We start from the raw sequence: 17,054 nt of genomic DNA, 5'->3' as shown, positions 1-17,054 counted from the left end.
ATACAAGCCGTGTCTAGTAGAGTCTTGTTTATGGGTGTGTCGTGCACCACACTTATAAGCAAGAGGCTACTGGGCATTTAGAACTATCTCTCTTTCTTCTTACTCTAGATCGTGTGGTAGAGCTCAGTTGTAAGAACACAATTTCCTAAACTCAACCTTATTCATAATACCGTGATGTCTATATTTAGAAATATGATTGGTAAGGGATTGAACGCGGTTGTGAAAAAGTTGAGTCAGAAGAACCCGACGAGCTTCTGGAAGAGGAGCCTTAAAGTAGGAATAACTATCCACCCCTATGGTGAAAGGCAATGAAAGATTCAGAAGGTAAATACAAGTTTCAACAAATAAAAGAAGCATGGTGAAGAAGGGTACGAGGTACCTAATTAGTAGAGATGAACATTATATACAATTCCATAAGAGAGATATAACCATTTTGAGTTACCTTCAACAGTAACAGAGGTATGTATAATTGGCCACACCGATTAAGTTATGCTCTATGGGAGCTAACAAATATGGTTTAAGAGAAGGACATAATATCATGATCCGGCTGGGGTTAGAGTAACTCAAAATGGTGGATGAATTGTTTGCGTTAGTTGACATTTACGAAGGATATTGCAAATGTGCTAATAGCTCTCCTTGTGAAACACTCAGATGGTGTATTCTAAAATAGTACAACTAGATATGCACCTTAGTATGGTTCCCGTCCTTAGTAGAGAAAGAATGTTAGGCAACCTGAATAGCCAGTAGATGGGGCAAGGGGAGGTAAAAGAGAACGAATGTCTTGTTAAAGTTTCAGAAGGAAAAGTTAGACCCCAGAGTAATAGAAATCAATATGGACTGGTGAACAAGATACACTAAACATGAATTAAGAACTGAGTAATTAGATAATAGTCAGCATCATGCGAATTTCAGATTGCATTCCGGCAACAATAGAATGGACAATAGAAGAAGATCCATGATGAATTTAGAGAATGGTCATTCAGGGAGATGCTTCCCAAAAGCAAGCAATATGAGCAAAGTTAAGCTTAAGGTATTGTTTGTGCCAGTTACACTTAGTGTCACCATCGCGAGTGAGGAATTTTGTTATCCTTTGTACCGAAAGAATTACCGCAAGGCGAGTAAGGGTCATTGATGATGTGAAATAATGCCAAAGATGAATAGGAAAAATATCTATAGGCAGGTCATCATAGCTCCAAATCTTAGTACTCCCCTAAAGGGGGGAATATGGAATGATAAAAGAAGAATGCAATAAAAATTAGAAAGGGGTGAGATTGCACTTATCCAAATGTTACAGATATGCTATGATTCCAGAACGTTATGTAAGCATGACGTCAAAAAAAAAAAGTAAGGGTTCCTGCCCAGGATGTTATTGATAGATAAGGAGCCAATACGTGAGGTAAGTTAAGACAAGGAAATAACCCAAGAAAGATTACGCGGAATATGGATATGAGAATGGGCCGACGAGTAGTTAGTAGTTGATTCAGGAAGATCCTAGTCATGACTAGACAAGAAGTTACAGACAAATCAGCGGATCATGCAAGATAAATGTAGTAAACCCCAACATGGAGAATTCATGCTCGCAGTAATGTCATTATAATACTTGAGATACATTCAATAGGAGTCGGGGTAGTTAAATATACCGTATAAGTGTTACGGGGATAAAAAAAAGTGCCACTGGGAAGGCAGTCAAAATATCAGTTCAGAAGCAACCCTACAAGCACAAAGGCACGGAGGTAAACAACTACAGATGATTATAGGTAAGGTAGGACATCAAAAGGTCCGTAATAAGCTCATAGCTTTACAAGAGTTAGAGGGTCCTCCCTAAGTACGATAACGAAATTCTAGCTGAGGAAATAAGGAAGAAGGCTTCAACCTAAGCATAGTAACTTAAAGAAGAAATGGTCTTGTAGTAGCAATCTCACTACAACATTGTATGCACTCCATAAGAAAGTGGCACATATCGGAGCTAATGAGCAGGAAATGAAACCAAAAGTAATATTCGAGACCTTGTGAGTTGCACAACAATTCTGGCAGATGTGGGAACTAAGATAAGCTAAGTATGCACACAACAAGGAAGCAGAAAGACCAGGAAAAGTAATATCTTACGGTTAAAGAAATCTAGGAAGGAACAAAAGGAATTATTCGATCAATGATCCAAAGTTGGTTACGTTATGAATGCACTTAAGGGTTAAGAGTTTTATACATGCAGCATATATAGCCGTAGAAGATTCTGGTATACGTTAAAAGAAAGAATTGGACCCAGGTCGTAAACGAAGGATTAAGTTGTTAAAGGATAGTATCATGTATTTTCCTCAACGCCCATGAAAGGCTAAATAGACTAACTAATACCATGAACCCCAGATCGGGAGATAACTTAAGCCGACATAAAGGCCGATCAGAAGAAGGAGGAAACTATAGAGTTACGTCAACGAAGTAAATCAGGAATCCGATTATTGGACCAGACATTATAGGAATCATGATTGATAACATAGAAGAATCACTCTTAATATCAGAGGTGCAAGAGAGATAGCACAACAACTATATTCTATAACGGCTCTACGATAAAGCTAGTTAGAAAAATACCAGCCTCATAAGAATTCAGTACGGAGCTCCCACCGGACTATATAGGCACCATAGGTGCAAGTATTATAATAGAGCTTCAAATGGTGGATGTGATTTATACTTATGTGGGAGACAAGTTATGAAAGAGATAGAAGAATGTGAGGTGATATTTTAAAGTAAGTAAGGTAAAAGTGAACAACGTACGAAATACTCAAGTATAGAAGGATGAGAGTGGTCCATACTTCAGGTAAATGACTAGAAGCGCTGGGATTCAATATCCAGAAATGATAGTAGTGTCGTCAATTACATATCTTCCAGTATATGGTTTCTAGGTATCGAGTGGTCTAGTTAAGAGAATAAAGAAGATTTAGAGACAATGTGATGTTTCGCTTGATGTTCCAAGATAACATAAGGAAACCTATGGTGCAAGGAAGTTGAAGGAGGGTTGTGAGTACTATAAATGGATATGTATGGGTCGTAAGTTAAAGTATGATAAACCGACAAGGTTTTAGAAAGACAAGAGTAAGGATAAGAAGAAGGCAAGTGAGGAGGTGACAAAAATGGATAAGTCCTCGGGATTAAGCCCATGAAAACAAAGGAGCTGATGGTTCCTCTAAGTTATAGAAAGCTCAATATAGCCTGAATGAACTCAAAGGAGTCTAAGACTAGTAGCATTTAGAAGAGATGGGATGCTGCCTGGTAGCAGAATGAGGGTGAAATTGTGACTAATAAAGGATGATGTTTGGGCCTTCGCTTGAGTAATGATTTGAAATTTTAATGGGTTCTACGAGATTAGAATAACCCCCATAGGATGAATCACATTGGGATGCTATAAAGTACGATTATTGAAGTATAGTATCACCCCTAGGTGGATCAATCTAATTACTCCAGATGTCCTCGATGAGACGCGAGCCCTAGCAGCGGTGTTACATAAAAAATCAAGTTATCAGTGGCAGATGATGAATCAACATTAAGGTAAATCAACAATAGATGGATAAAAGTTCAACAATATGAGATGAGATTAGACCATCAGTCTTAAGGATAAACAATGAAAGTAACTTAGAGTTTGTTGCAGACCTCAGTAACGATAATCGAAGTAAGAATTATGGTATAGTATGACCTACGTAGATGCAGTAAAGTCATACGAATGGATAACCAGGTCTGTGAAATAAGATATAGCCATATCCGCAAGTTCTACAAAGTACCGAGCGAAGAACTCCAGTACACCTATAAATACCCATAGAGGCATCCTATTAAGCCTTGTATATGTTTACAACGTAAGGCCTAGAGATTGGCTAAAAGATGGAGGAAAAAAAGTGAGAACAGTCGCATAGGCACACTTACAAGGTCAGTATCGTAGAGGCTGCATGATAGAAGGTAGCAACAGTTACGAGATTAGAAGGAATTCGATAACAAGTTATGGCGTGGGAAAGAGGTCTAAAGGGGAGAATTCCTTGGCCTTTGGACTTATTCACAGAACAACTGCCTAAATGACAAGGAGAGTATTAAGGTATTCACAAGAGCTATAAGTTATGAAAATGATAAGAGCATCAAGGACGAATGTTCCAAAGGGCGGAATGATGTTACGCCCCGCAATATTATGTCGATATTACGTCCCGCAGTGTTATATTAGTATGATGTTACGCATTGCAATACTACATTATGATGATGTTACGCTTCGCAGTATTAAATTACGACGATGTTGCACCCTATAGTATTGTACGTTGAATTTGTCATAAGGTAATTGACATAAGTCCAAGGAAAAGATTATTTGGTGATTATAAGGATTATGCTATTTCAAACAAATGATGAGTAGTATTTTAAGTAAGTGGAAATAATTCTTAATTATTAGGTAATGGTACATTGCCTAGTTAATTAATAATTAGTGGTGGATTAATTGAAAACTTTGGATAAGGACCAAAGCAAGAACGTGGCAGCAAGTTAATTCTTAACCAAATGACTCTTAGTCATTTTGGCTACGTGGCAAGAAATGTGTTAATAATAAACCATATTTTCTCATGTCTTGAATACAAAGACACTACCAGACATGAGAACCTTCCTACAAGATCTCAACGTGAATTCTTGCAACCAAAAGGAATCCAACGAGAATTATTAGCAACGTAAAATTTTGCGGTTCGAAAGGAGTACGGTGCAACCTTTTCCAAGAATATTATACAAATTTTTCCCTACTCCAGGTATGTTAAGGCTAAGCCCTTCCTTCATTTTGGCATGATCTCATAATTACACGAGTTTGATAATGAGGCTTAAAGAGAAATTCATATTCCGAAATTTACGTATATTTTCCTAGTCTTGTAAGTTACAATATTCTCCTTATCGGAACTTCATATTCAATTGAGCATTTCCTTTTTCCAGTCAAAAGATTAGAGAGTCTATATATATAGTATTACATTATTTTCATTACAATCGAGCTATAATCGATGGGCAGGCCCCTAATGGGCAACCTCTGATCAGATGGTAAGTTATATACCGAGCCTACTATGGCCGAGCGCCTATGAGTTAGCCCAGTTGGTCGAGATACAGAGCCTAGTATGGCTGAGCGCCTATTAGCGAGCCTACTACGACAGAGCAGTTATATATATATATATATATATATATATATATATATATATATACCGAGCCTTATAAGGCTAGACAACTATTTTACTTACTATATTGAGAGAGTGCAGTCAGTATCAGCAGGTAAGCATATCTTTAGGTCATCTTTGACTCCCAGTTGCTTTCAGTTATTATATTATCAGTTCTGTTTCAGCTTTCAGTATATTGCATTACATACTCGGTACATTATTTCTTACTGACGTCCCGTTTCTGGGGGCGCTGCATTTCATGCGTGCGGGTTCAGATAGACGAATGGGTAGACCTCCTCATTAGATGTTGCCCGAGTTCAGCTTGATCGGTTAGCTCCATACCCTTCCGAGTTGCCAGGTCTAGAGCTTTACGTACATCTTTGAATATATGTATATGTTATGAGTAGGTTGGGGCCCTGTTCCGATCATAATATATCCATCAGTAGAAGCTTGTATACATATCCTGCGAGTTAATGTTGTATGTTGGGCTTGTAGGCCTTTTATGTACATTTTATTAGTTTCTCAACTGTAGTAGTTATGACGGTCTTGTCGGCCCAGCTTTATATTGCGATTTAGTCAGTAATCGCAATTGACTTGCGATGTGGCCCATGGCCAAAGTATGAAATTATATGCTCGGAATACCTTAGTTGCATGTTGGTACGCAAGGATAGGTAAGGCACCGGGTGCCGGTCTCGCCACCCATGTTCGAGGTGTGACAATCTAGGAATTACTGGTAATTGGTGATTTAGATCTGTTGGTACATCAGGTGCGGGGAAATGGGCTACAAAGAATACCAAGATATTACCATATCTATATCATGTGCAAGATATGATAAAGAGGTTCACGAAGATAGAGTTTAGACATGTCCCGAGAATCCAGAATGAGATCGCAGACGCATTGGCCAGTTTGTCCTCCATGATACAGCACCCGGACAAGAACTTCATCGATCCCATTATGGTAAGAATCCATATTCAGTCGGCTTACTGTGCTCATGTTGAAGATGAAACAGATGGGAATCCATGGTTCCAAGATATTAGAGAATATTTGACAAAAGGAGAATATCCAGAGCACGCAAACCACACCCAGAAACGCACACATCAGAGGTTGTCTAACCATTTCTTACAGAGTGGAGGAATTCTATATAGAAGAACTCCATATCCAGGGCTATTACGGTTTGTTGACGCCAAATAAGCCTCCAAACTACTTGAAGAGATACACGCCGGAACCTGTGGCCCACATATAAATGGTTTTGTCCTAGCCAAGAAGATACTCAGAGCTAGATACTTTGGGATGACTATGGAAACAGACTGCATTCGGTATGTCCAGAAGTGTCATCAGTGCTAGATACATGCAAATATGATACGGGTACCTCCAAATAAACTCAATACAACAAGTGCACCTTGGCCTTTTGCCGCCTGGGGAATGGATGTCATTGGACCAATCGATCCCGCCGCTTCAAAAGGGCACAAGTTCATTCTAGTGGCCATAGACTACTTCACTAAATGGGTTGAAGTTGCATCTTACAAAGCTGTAACCAAGAAAGTCGTCATACATTTTGTCAGGGACCGTATTGTTTGTCGATACGGGGTTCCAGAATCCATCATCACTGACAATGCCGCCAATCTCAACAATGATCAAATGAAAACCATGTGCGAAACCTTCAAGATCAAGCACATAAACTCCACAGCATACTGACCCCGAATGAATGGAGCTTTGGAGGTCGCAAACAAATATATAAAGAAAATACTGAGAAAGATGGTAGATAATCACAAGCAATGGAACGAGAGGTTACCATTTGCCTTATTGGGGTACCGGACCACAACCCGCATGTCAACCGGGGAAACTCCTTACCTATTGATCTACGGTACTGAAGCCGTCATCCCTGCCGAGGTAGAAATTCCTTCTTTAAGAATTATACAAGAAGATGAACTCAGTGATGCAGAGAGGGTAAGAAGTTGATATGAACAATTAGCTCTCATTGACAGGAAAAGAATGAATGTTGTGTGTCATGGTCAACTTTATCAGAACAGAATGTCCAGAGTTTTCAACAAAAAGGTCAAACCTAAATAGTTCTGTCATGCCCCAAAACCAAGGAGCGCGACCGGCGCTTAACCAAGTGAACCCGACCAAACAAGCCTGTTAGATTCCTTCTACCCGATCTCATTCATGAATAAAGAGAATATATGTTATCCTTAATTAAACAATAAAGTGGTCATGTCTGCAATTACCAATTTCTTACCATAAGTTTCACCATTTTTAAAGTCTCAAATGGACAAGTAATACAACCACCACATAGCATATTTTGTCTTTCCCAGCACCAATACACAACCCACACTATGTCTACGGAGCCTCTATAGATAAAGAAGAGTACAATGATAATGCCGGCAACAAAGCCCCGGCTATACCTCAAACAGAATACACAAAGTACAAAAGATTCATGACCCCAGAATGAAGTGGGGCTCACCAAATCAGTTGGGAAGAAGGTGCACTACTATCACTCACCAATATCTCCTGCTGTGGAACCACCTGCATCCATTGAAAGATGCAGCGCCCCCGGCAAAAAGGACGTTAGTACTGTCGAATAGCACTAGTATAGATAACTAAACACCCTCTCAATAGAATGACAAATAAAACAAACAAGATTATCATAATATCAATGAAAGCCTTAATTAACATCAACCCTCAATTTAAGATCAAGACAGTGTTCAAATTAATTTCCATATCTCACATTGGGAGATTCTTAGTAACGATATACCATTGTCCACAATACTAGTACCACTGTATTCTCAGTACGGAGTCCGATCACGACCCGATCGGCTAGGCTATCTCATTAGAGACATCAACCACAATTACTCTTACTATCAATACCACCGTCTTTAACACGGAGTCTGATCACGACCCGGTCGTCTAGGCTATCCATTAGGGACATCAACCAAAATCACAATTTCAATTACAATTTCCAGCACAATCACCACCATGTGTGCGGCATGGTGCCCGATCACGATCTGATTGGCTAAGCCGCCTTATTTGAGACATCAACCTTTTTATATCAATCATCACATTTCAAAATACTTTCATATCTTTTCATTTCATTGGCACTAGTGGCCATAATTATAAGATCATTCTTGGCACGTTGGCCATATTCAGTATTTCATGCTCACCTTATCAATTTCAAATATATTCCTCATTATCAACAACAAACACAATTCAAATCAAAGTGTGTAGTACACATGTGAGCAATTTAGAGTCTAATGCACATAGAGATATTTCACAAACATTTGGCATAATATCCTTCATTTGAACTTGACTTAAAGTCGAAATAATATTAATGCACAACCCATATTTTAACACATCCTCAATTGGTAACATAACATGAATAGAGCATTTGGGATGCTTGTTGAACATATATCTTTCAACCCAATCTTACTTAGAATAGCAAATTTCATAATGAATCACTCAGGATTACATAATTTACATGAATATCGTGGGATTCAATTGTAAGAGAAGAGTCTAGCCAACATACCTCACTTGAGCTTCCTTACACTCTAAATTTATGGAATTCTTAGCAACTTCAATCTATTGCAGAAATATAACAAATTAAACCAAAATTAGAAAGATGATTACAGTTCTAGATCGTTTGAGCATTTTATCAAACACTAGGCGTGCACAAGATTGCAAGGTCCTTTTATGGAGGATTCCATCATCCCACAACCCAATCTTTACCATGCTTAGTTCAACAATCTTCCTACACCCCTTGATATCACATGCATGCAAAATAATCAACTCTCATGCACAAAAATTATCTTGCTAATTACCCATTTTCAGATAATTTCGAAATTAGGGTTTAGGGTGTAGAATCTTACCTCTAGGATGAAGACATAGTGAGCTTGCCTTATTAATCTTCCAAAACTTCAGCAAGAATCTCTATTGGAGTTGTAGGCCTCAGCCAATTATTCACAGTCGCAATTTTCTGAGGATCAACCTTTATCCCCTCACTAGAGACAACATGACCCAAGAATGTGACAGACTCGAGCCAAAATTCACATTTTGAAAATTTTGCATACAACTAGTGTTGATACATAGTCTGAAACACTGCCCTGAGGTGACCGGCATGGTCCTTTAGATTGCGTGAATATACAGGAATATCGTCAATAAACACTACCACAAAAGAATCGAGGAATGGCTTGAAAAAGCAATTCGTAAGATCGATGAAGGCTGCTGGGGCATTTGTTAGCCCAAAAGACATCACCAGAAATTCAAAAGGACCATACCGGGTTCTAAAAGCTATTTTCGAAATATCCAGCTCCCTGATCTTCAATTGGTGATACCCGGATCTTAAATCAATCTTGGAGAAGTTCCTGGCACCTTTCAATTGATCAAACAAATCATCTATCCTTGGTAGTGGGTACTTATTCTTGATTGTGACCTTATTAAGTTGCCGATAGTCAATACAGATTCTCAGTGATCCATCTTTCTTTCTTACAAAAAGGACCGGTGCACAACAAGGCGATACTTCTGGTGCCTTTTCTAACAAATCTCTCAATTGTTCCTTTAGCTCTTTCAATTCTTCTGGTGCAATTCTGTAGGGTTGAATAGATATAGGATGTGTGTCATCACATCAATCCCAAAATCAATCTTCCTATCTGGTGGGATCCCAAGGAGTTCATCCAGAAAGACTCCCAGAAATTAATTCACAACAGGCACTGACTAAAGTGTAGGTGCCTCAGCATCGGTGTCAGTAACCCGAACCAAATGGTAAATACATCCCTTGTTGATCATTTTCTTGGCCTTAAGGTAAGAAAAAAACCTACCCTTCGGCACTACATCATCACCCTTCCACTCAATAATTGGCTCATTTGGAAATGCGAACCTAACAGTTCTGATTCGTCAATCAAGCTTGGCAAAACAAGAATAAAGCCAATCTATCCCCATTAACACATCAAAATCGACCATTCTTAATTCAATAAGATCGGCCACGGTGTCCCAACCATGCAACGTGAAAACACAATCCCTATAAATCCGCGCGGCCAAAATAGACTCACCAACTGGAGTAGATATAGAGAACGGCTCATAAAGTTATTCTGGTTCTATCCCAAATTCAATAGCAACATAAGGTGTGACATATGACAAAGTGTAACCGGGATCAATAAGAGCATATACATCATGAGATTGGACAATCAATATACCTGTAACAACATCTAGAGAAGCCTCTGAATTCTGGCGACCCCTCATAGCATAGAAACGGCTGGATCCTCCTGAACTATGTGCTCCACCCCTAGCTGCACCACGCCCTGAGGGTGTTGGAGTGCCTTGAGCTGGAGGAGGTGTTACGGATGTAGTAGCTGCAGAACTAGCTGGTTTTGCCGTGCCCCTGCCCGCACCCTAGCGGGACGAACGACAATCCCTCTGAATGTGACCCCTCAATCCACATCTGTAGCATATGGGTAAGTCCATGTAACATATTCCTAGGTGCATCTTTCCATACCTAGGGCATGGGGGCCTCTTCAGCTGCTGGAATCTACCACCATGACGACCCTGATGATGTGAGCCTGTGTTGCCCTGACTGGGCCTGAAACGGCGCCACTGTTGCTGCTGACTGGGCCCTGATGGTGGTGCACTAGCCGATGACTGAGCAAAGTACTATGATGGCTCTGATGACCCTCCTCTGAAGGCTGAACTGCTACCACCAGAAGAACCACCAAAGTTGCCCGTAGACCGGGACCTATTAATATGGGTCTTTGTGGCTTGAGAGAATGCCACCATATTTCCATAGTTCATATCAGAATTCAAGGCAGCTATATTAGCCTCAGTAATTACAAAGGGACTGAGGCTCTGTACAAATCGGCGCAATCTAGCCTCCATAGTGGGCAGCATGTAAATATCATACTTAGACAAGTACGCGAATCTAATATGGTAATCCCACATACTCAAGCTACCTTGCCTCAAGTTCTCAAACTCAGTAGCACAGGCTGCCTTAGTCTCAGCAGGCAAGAAATGATCAGTGAAGGCATCAACAAACTCACCCCACCTCGCCGGAGGGCTCCCTTCTTCACGGGACTCCTCCCATAGTTCAAACCAAGAATATACCACCTCTTTCAGGCGGTAGGAGGCCAATTCCACTGCCTCTGTCTTTGTAGCACGCAAAAATCGAAGAGTCTTGTGCCTCTCATCAATGAAGTCCTAGGGATCTTCCTCTGGGTCAGAACCTGTGAACACAGGAGGATCCAACTGGAGAAACCTGTTCACCCTGGAACTAGTATAATCCCCTGGCTGACTGGAAGAAGTGGGTGCAACATTTGACCTCTGGGCCTGGGATGCCACTATTTGAGCCAACATCTATATGGCTCCCCTAATATCAACATCAGAAGCACCATAATCAGAAGCTGAAACTGGAGGTGGAACTGGTATATCAGTTGGAGGAACTATTCCACCTTCAGTAGGTGTTGGGATAGGTGTGATCTGATCAGCTGTAGTAGAGTCAGGCAGTGTAGTAACAGGGGGAATATCCTCACCCACCGGGTGCTCACCTGCATCATCAAATATAGGATAAACTGTCACTCCTGGGGTGACATTGGCTCCTTGGCCAGTTCTTGCCTTCTTCTTAGGTGCCGTGTACTGAAAATTTGAGCAACTCAGGAGTTAAAGGAGGAATAATCTTACAACCAGCTTTATCGCACAACCAAGAACATGAAAGAAGGGTATTATTCCTCAATGTCCATGTTGCATCCTAATTATAGATGTGGTCGACAACACACCGATAATAAGAACTCTACTAGACACGGCTCCGAGACATCCTAGGACACTTTAAAAACCTTAGGCTCTGATACCATGTTTGTCATGCCCGAAAACTGAGGAGCGTGACCGGCGCTCAACCGAGTGAACCCGATCGAGCAAGCCTGTTAGATTCCTTCTACCCAAACTCATTCATGAATAAAGAGAATATATGTTTTCCTTAATTAAACAATAAAGTGGTTATGTCTGCAATTACCAATTTCTTACCATAAGTTTCACCATTTTTAAAGTCGCAAATGGACAAGTAATACAACCAGAACATAGCATAGTTTGTCTTTCCCAACACCAATACACAACCCACACTATGTCTACGGAGCCTCTATACATAAAGAAGAGTACAATGATAATGCCGGCAATAAGGCCCCGGCTATACCTCAAATAGAATACACAAAGTACAAAAGATTCATGACCCCGCAATGAAGTGGGGCTCACCAAATCAGCTGGGAAGAAGGTGCACTACTATCACTGACCAATATCTCCCGCTGTGGAACCACCTGCATCCATTGAAAGATGCAGCGCCCCCGGCAAAAAGGACGTTAGTACTGTCGAATAGCACTAGTATAGATAACTAAACACCCTCTCAATAGAATGACAAATAATACAAACAAGATTATCATAATATCAATGAAAGCCTTAATTAACATCAACCCTCAATTTAAGATCAAGACAGTGTTCAAATTAATTTCCATATCTCACATTGGGAGATTCTTAGTAACGATATACCATTGTCCACAATACTAGTACCACTGTATTCTCAGTACGGAGTCCGATCACGACCCGATCGGCTAGGCTATCTCATTAGAGACATCAACCACAATTACTCTTACTATCAATACCACCGTCTTTAACACGGAGTCTGATCACGACCCGGTCGTCTAGGCTATCCATTAGGGACATCAACCAAAATCACAATTTCAATTACAATTTCCAGCACAATCACCACCATGTGTGTGGCATGGTGCCCAATCACGATCCGATTGGCTAAGCCGCCTTATTTGAGACATCAACCTTTTTATATCAATCATCGCATTTCATAATACTTTCACACTTTTTCATTTCATTGGCACTAGTGGCCCTAATTATAAGATCATTCTTGGCACGTTGGACATATTCAGTATTTCATGCTCACCTTATCTATTTCAAATATCATCCTCCTCATCATCAACAAACACAATTCAAATCAAAGTGTGTAGTACACATGTGAGCAATTAAGAGTCTAATGCGCATAGAGATATTTCACAAAAATTTGACATAATAGCCTTTATTTGAACTTCACTTAAAGTCGAAATATTATTAATGCACACCCCATATTTTAACACATCTTCAATTGGTAACATAACATGAATAGAGCATTTGGGATGCTTCTTGAACATATATCTTTCAACCCAATCTTACTTGGAATAGCAAATTTCATAATGAATCACTCAGGACTTACATAATTTACATGAATATCGTGGGATTCAATTCTAAGAGAAGAGTTTAGCCAACATACATCACTTGAGCTTCCTTACACTCTAAATTTCCAGAATTCTTAGCAACTTTAATCTATTGTAGAAATATAACAAATTGAACCAAAATTAGAAAGATGATTGCGGTTCTAGCTCGTTTGAGCATTTTATCAAACACTAGGTATGCACAAGATTTCAAGGTTCTTTTATGGATGATTCCATCATGCCACAGCCCAATATTTTCGATGATTAGTTCAACAATATTCCTGCACCCTTTTATATCACATGCATGTAAAATAATCAACTCTCATGCCCAAAAATTATCTTGCTAGTTACCCATTTTCAGATGATTTCGAAATTAGGGTTTAGGGTGTAGAATCTTACCTCTAGGATGAAGACCTAATGAGCTTTCCTTCTTAATCTTCCAATTCGGCACCACGAAACATTATTTTCTTTTGTAAAATGTTACGGGGCCTTACACGTTCGCATCTGGCAGCTAGTGTTGAAACAAATCTTTCCATATCAGGATGAAGCCAAAGGAAAATTCTCACCCAATTGGAAAGGACCCTATATGGTTCACAAGGTACTAACAGGAGGGGCACTTATACTCGCAGAGATGGATGGAGAAATTCGGCTAAATCCAATAAATTCAGAGGCAGTCAAAAGATACTATGTCTAAACTTTTTGCATTTCTTCATATGATGTAATTGAACTACGCTTGACCTAATTCCCGTTTAAGAGGGGATACGTAGGCAGCCCTGTGGGTTCGGTCACAATTCAATAACATTCTCATTTATTCCCCACAATCAGAAACTAGGGCAGAATTTTGAGAAGGACCCTCAAAATTCCGGGGCAAGCTCAGCCAATAGCACCGTATGCGGAACAACCAAAGATTCATCTAGGTAACTGGTGCAGAATTACTGTGTTTTGAATAACTATGCATGCATATTTTTTGAAAACTATATTTTTAGCTAGATGCTACCCATGGTAACTCAAACAGGATTCCAACGCAGAGCGGAGCAAGACAAAGGCACGAACCAACCTCCCCCGCAAAACTCACGGTTTTTCTTTGAATGCAGGAACAAGAGATAGTCGCCAGTACGTGCGCACCTTAGAATCACTGTCTTCACAACAACAAGGCTACCGAACATATCCATATCTTAGAAATACTCCAATATCACTTCTTATTTATTCGCTGCATGAGACTAAGCATTGTCTCAAATCTTGCATGAGGCTAAGCCCTACCTCCTCAACTGCATAAGGCTAAGTATTGCCTTCCATTTGCATGAGACTAAGCATTGTCTCTAATCTTCCATGAGGCTAAGCCCTACCTCTTCAACTGCATAAGGCTAAGCATTGCCTTCCATTTGCATGAGACTAAGCATTGTCTCAAATCTTGCATGAGGCTAAGCCCTGCCTCCTCAACTGCATAAGGCTAAGCATTGCCTTTCATTTGCATGAGACTAAGCATTATCTCAAATCTTGCATGAGGCTAAGCCCTGCCTCCTCAACTACATAAGGCTAGGCATTGCCTTCCATTTGCATGAGACTAAGCATTGTCTCAAATCTTGGATGAGGCTAAGCCCTACTTCCTCAAGTGCATAAGGCTAAGCATTGCCTTCCATTTGAATGAGACTAAGCGTTGTCTCGAATCTTGCATGAGGCTAAGCCCTGCCTCCTCGACTGCACAAGGCTAAGCTCTGCTTTCCCGTTGCATGAGACTAAGCATTGTCTCAAATCTTGCATGAGGCTAAGACTTGATTCCTCAACTGCATAAGGCTAAGCATCGCCATCCATTTGCATGAGACTAAGCATTGTCTAAAATCTTGCATGAGGCTAAGCCCTGCCTCCTCAATTGCATAAGGCTAAGCTCTGCCTTCCCATTGCATGAGACTCTGCATTGTCTCACATCTATCATGAGTCTAAGCCCTGCGCCCTCAACTGCATAAGGCTAAGCATTGCCTTCCCCTTGCATGAGACCTAGTACTGTCTCCATCTTGCATGAGGCTAAGCCCTGCCTCCTCAACTGCACAAGGCTAAGAATTGCCTTCTCATTACATGAGACTAAGCATTGTCTCTCCTTGCAAAACCACAAATGTTGCTCTTCTCCAAACCTTGCATTACTCTCTTCTCTCAGGACTAAGCTCTGCTCCCGACTCTACACAGGACTAAGCTTTGTCTTGTTTTATCTCAAGCATCATATCTCTGCATCTCATGGGCTGATACATAGCCAATTTGTCCGAAGCCATCATAGTCCGAATGTATCATCCTCATAGCCGGGAGACACCATGCCATGGCATGAGGATCTCTTAATCTTGCACATCATTATTCAAAGGCATCATGGTTCAGAGTCACCATCTTCATAGCCCGAGAACATCATTTCATAGCCTGCGAATCCTTTACTGCACAATTCATGGCCCAGTACATCATGGTCTAAGGACGTCATCCTCACTGTCCAAGGACGATATCCATGGTCCAAAGGGAATTTGCATCATCTTTAAATTTATGTGATAATCTGTATGCATGCATTGCATTCTGAGTTTGCAGGTAATCCGGGAAGTAATTGTTCTCATAACGGGAGCAATCTTCGCTCCAGTTTCCATTCAACGTTCATATCCTTCAATTATTTCAAACGCAACCGACCACCGTCCGCTAATTATTCTCACCTGATGCCCACTCAAATATCCGTAACCATTCTCAAACTGTTATATCCAAAATATTCAGTCCGTTCTTAGAATAATTCTATCGGTTTATTCCACCGTCGGATCCAGAACTACACATTGCCTGATTCCTTTATAACCAGGGATATGTAGGCAGCTCAGACACCAAGGTGCGGCCTATAATTTTCAAAACACTCCATTCGGTCAAAATTGGTCATCCTTTCTTTACCCGACAACTCTTTCATCCTTCCCGGGTAAAGAGGGGCAGCTGTTGATACCCAATTTGTCCCTCATATATATATATATATATATATATATATATATATATATATATATATATATATATATATATATATATATATATATTCATCATTTGATTTACAAGCATATATAAGTATTTTCCATAATTTTTGAAGGCGTTAAATCAATTTATTTCCGCATATTTATTATACAAATACTCATTAATTACCTTACAAATAATTTTTATGATGATTCTATCATCTAAACTCATCATTTACAGCCATATTAGGTTTTAATTATTTTTAGTACATTTGTTATAATTACATTTGCATTTTAAAGGCTAAAATTGTACATTTTGCAATAGTAGCCCATATGTACTTATAATTACTTTATTTATGCAAAAAATAACTTATATATTTTTTATAATGTTAAAATTGTTTTTAATCATCTGCATACACAATTCATATATTTTTTTATTTATCTATTATTTTTATAAATTATTATTTATTAAAATTAGGTATTTAAAATCTGGCCCCGATTCTATAACTAATTCGGACATAAAACTACCCAAAGCAGCCCAAGCCCAATACACCTAACCCAATTACCCTTAACTATTCATTAAACCCAACCCCAATCCTCCTTAATCCTAGCCGTTGATAAAAAATGATCAACGGCCCATAACTAATGACCCCCTTCCCTTATACCCCTCATCTCTACCCTAATCCTCACTTTTCTAAAATCGCCGCCCTCATTCCCCCTCCCCTGTT

Source organism: Nicotiana tomentosiformis, chromosome 1, assembly GCF_000390325.3.
Source record: "Nicotiana tomentosiformis chromosome 1, ASM39032v3, whole genome shotgun sequence".
Lineage (NCBI taxonomy): Eukaryota > Viridiplantae > Streptophyta > Magnoliopsida > Solanales > Solanaceae > Nicotiana > Nicotiana tomentosiformis.
The sequence above is the reverse complement of the archived record's forward strand: the minus strand, read 5'-3'. Positions refer to the sequence as shown.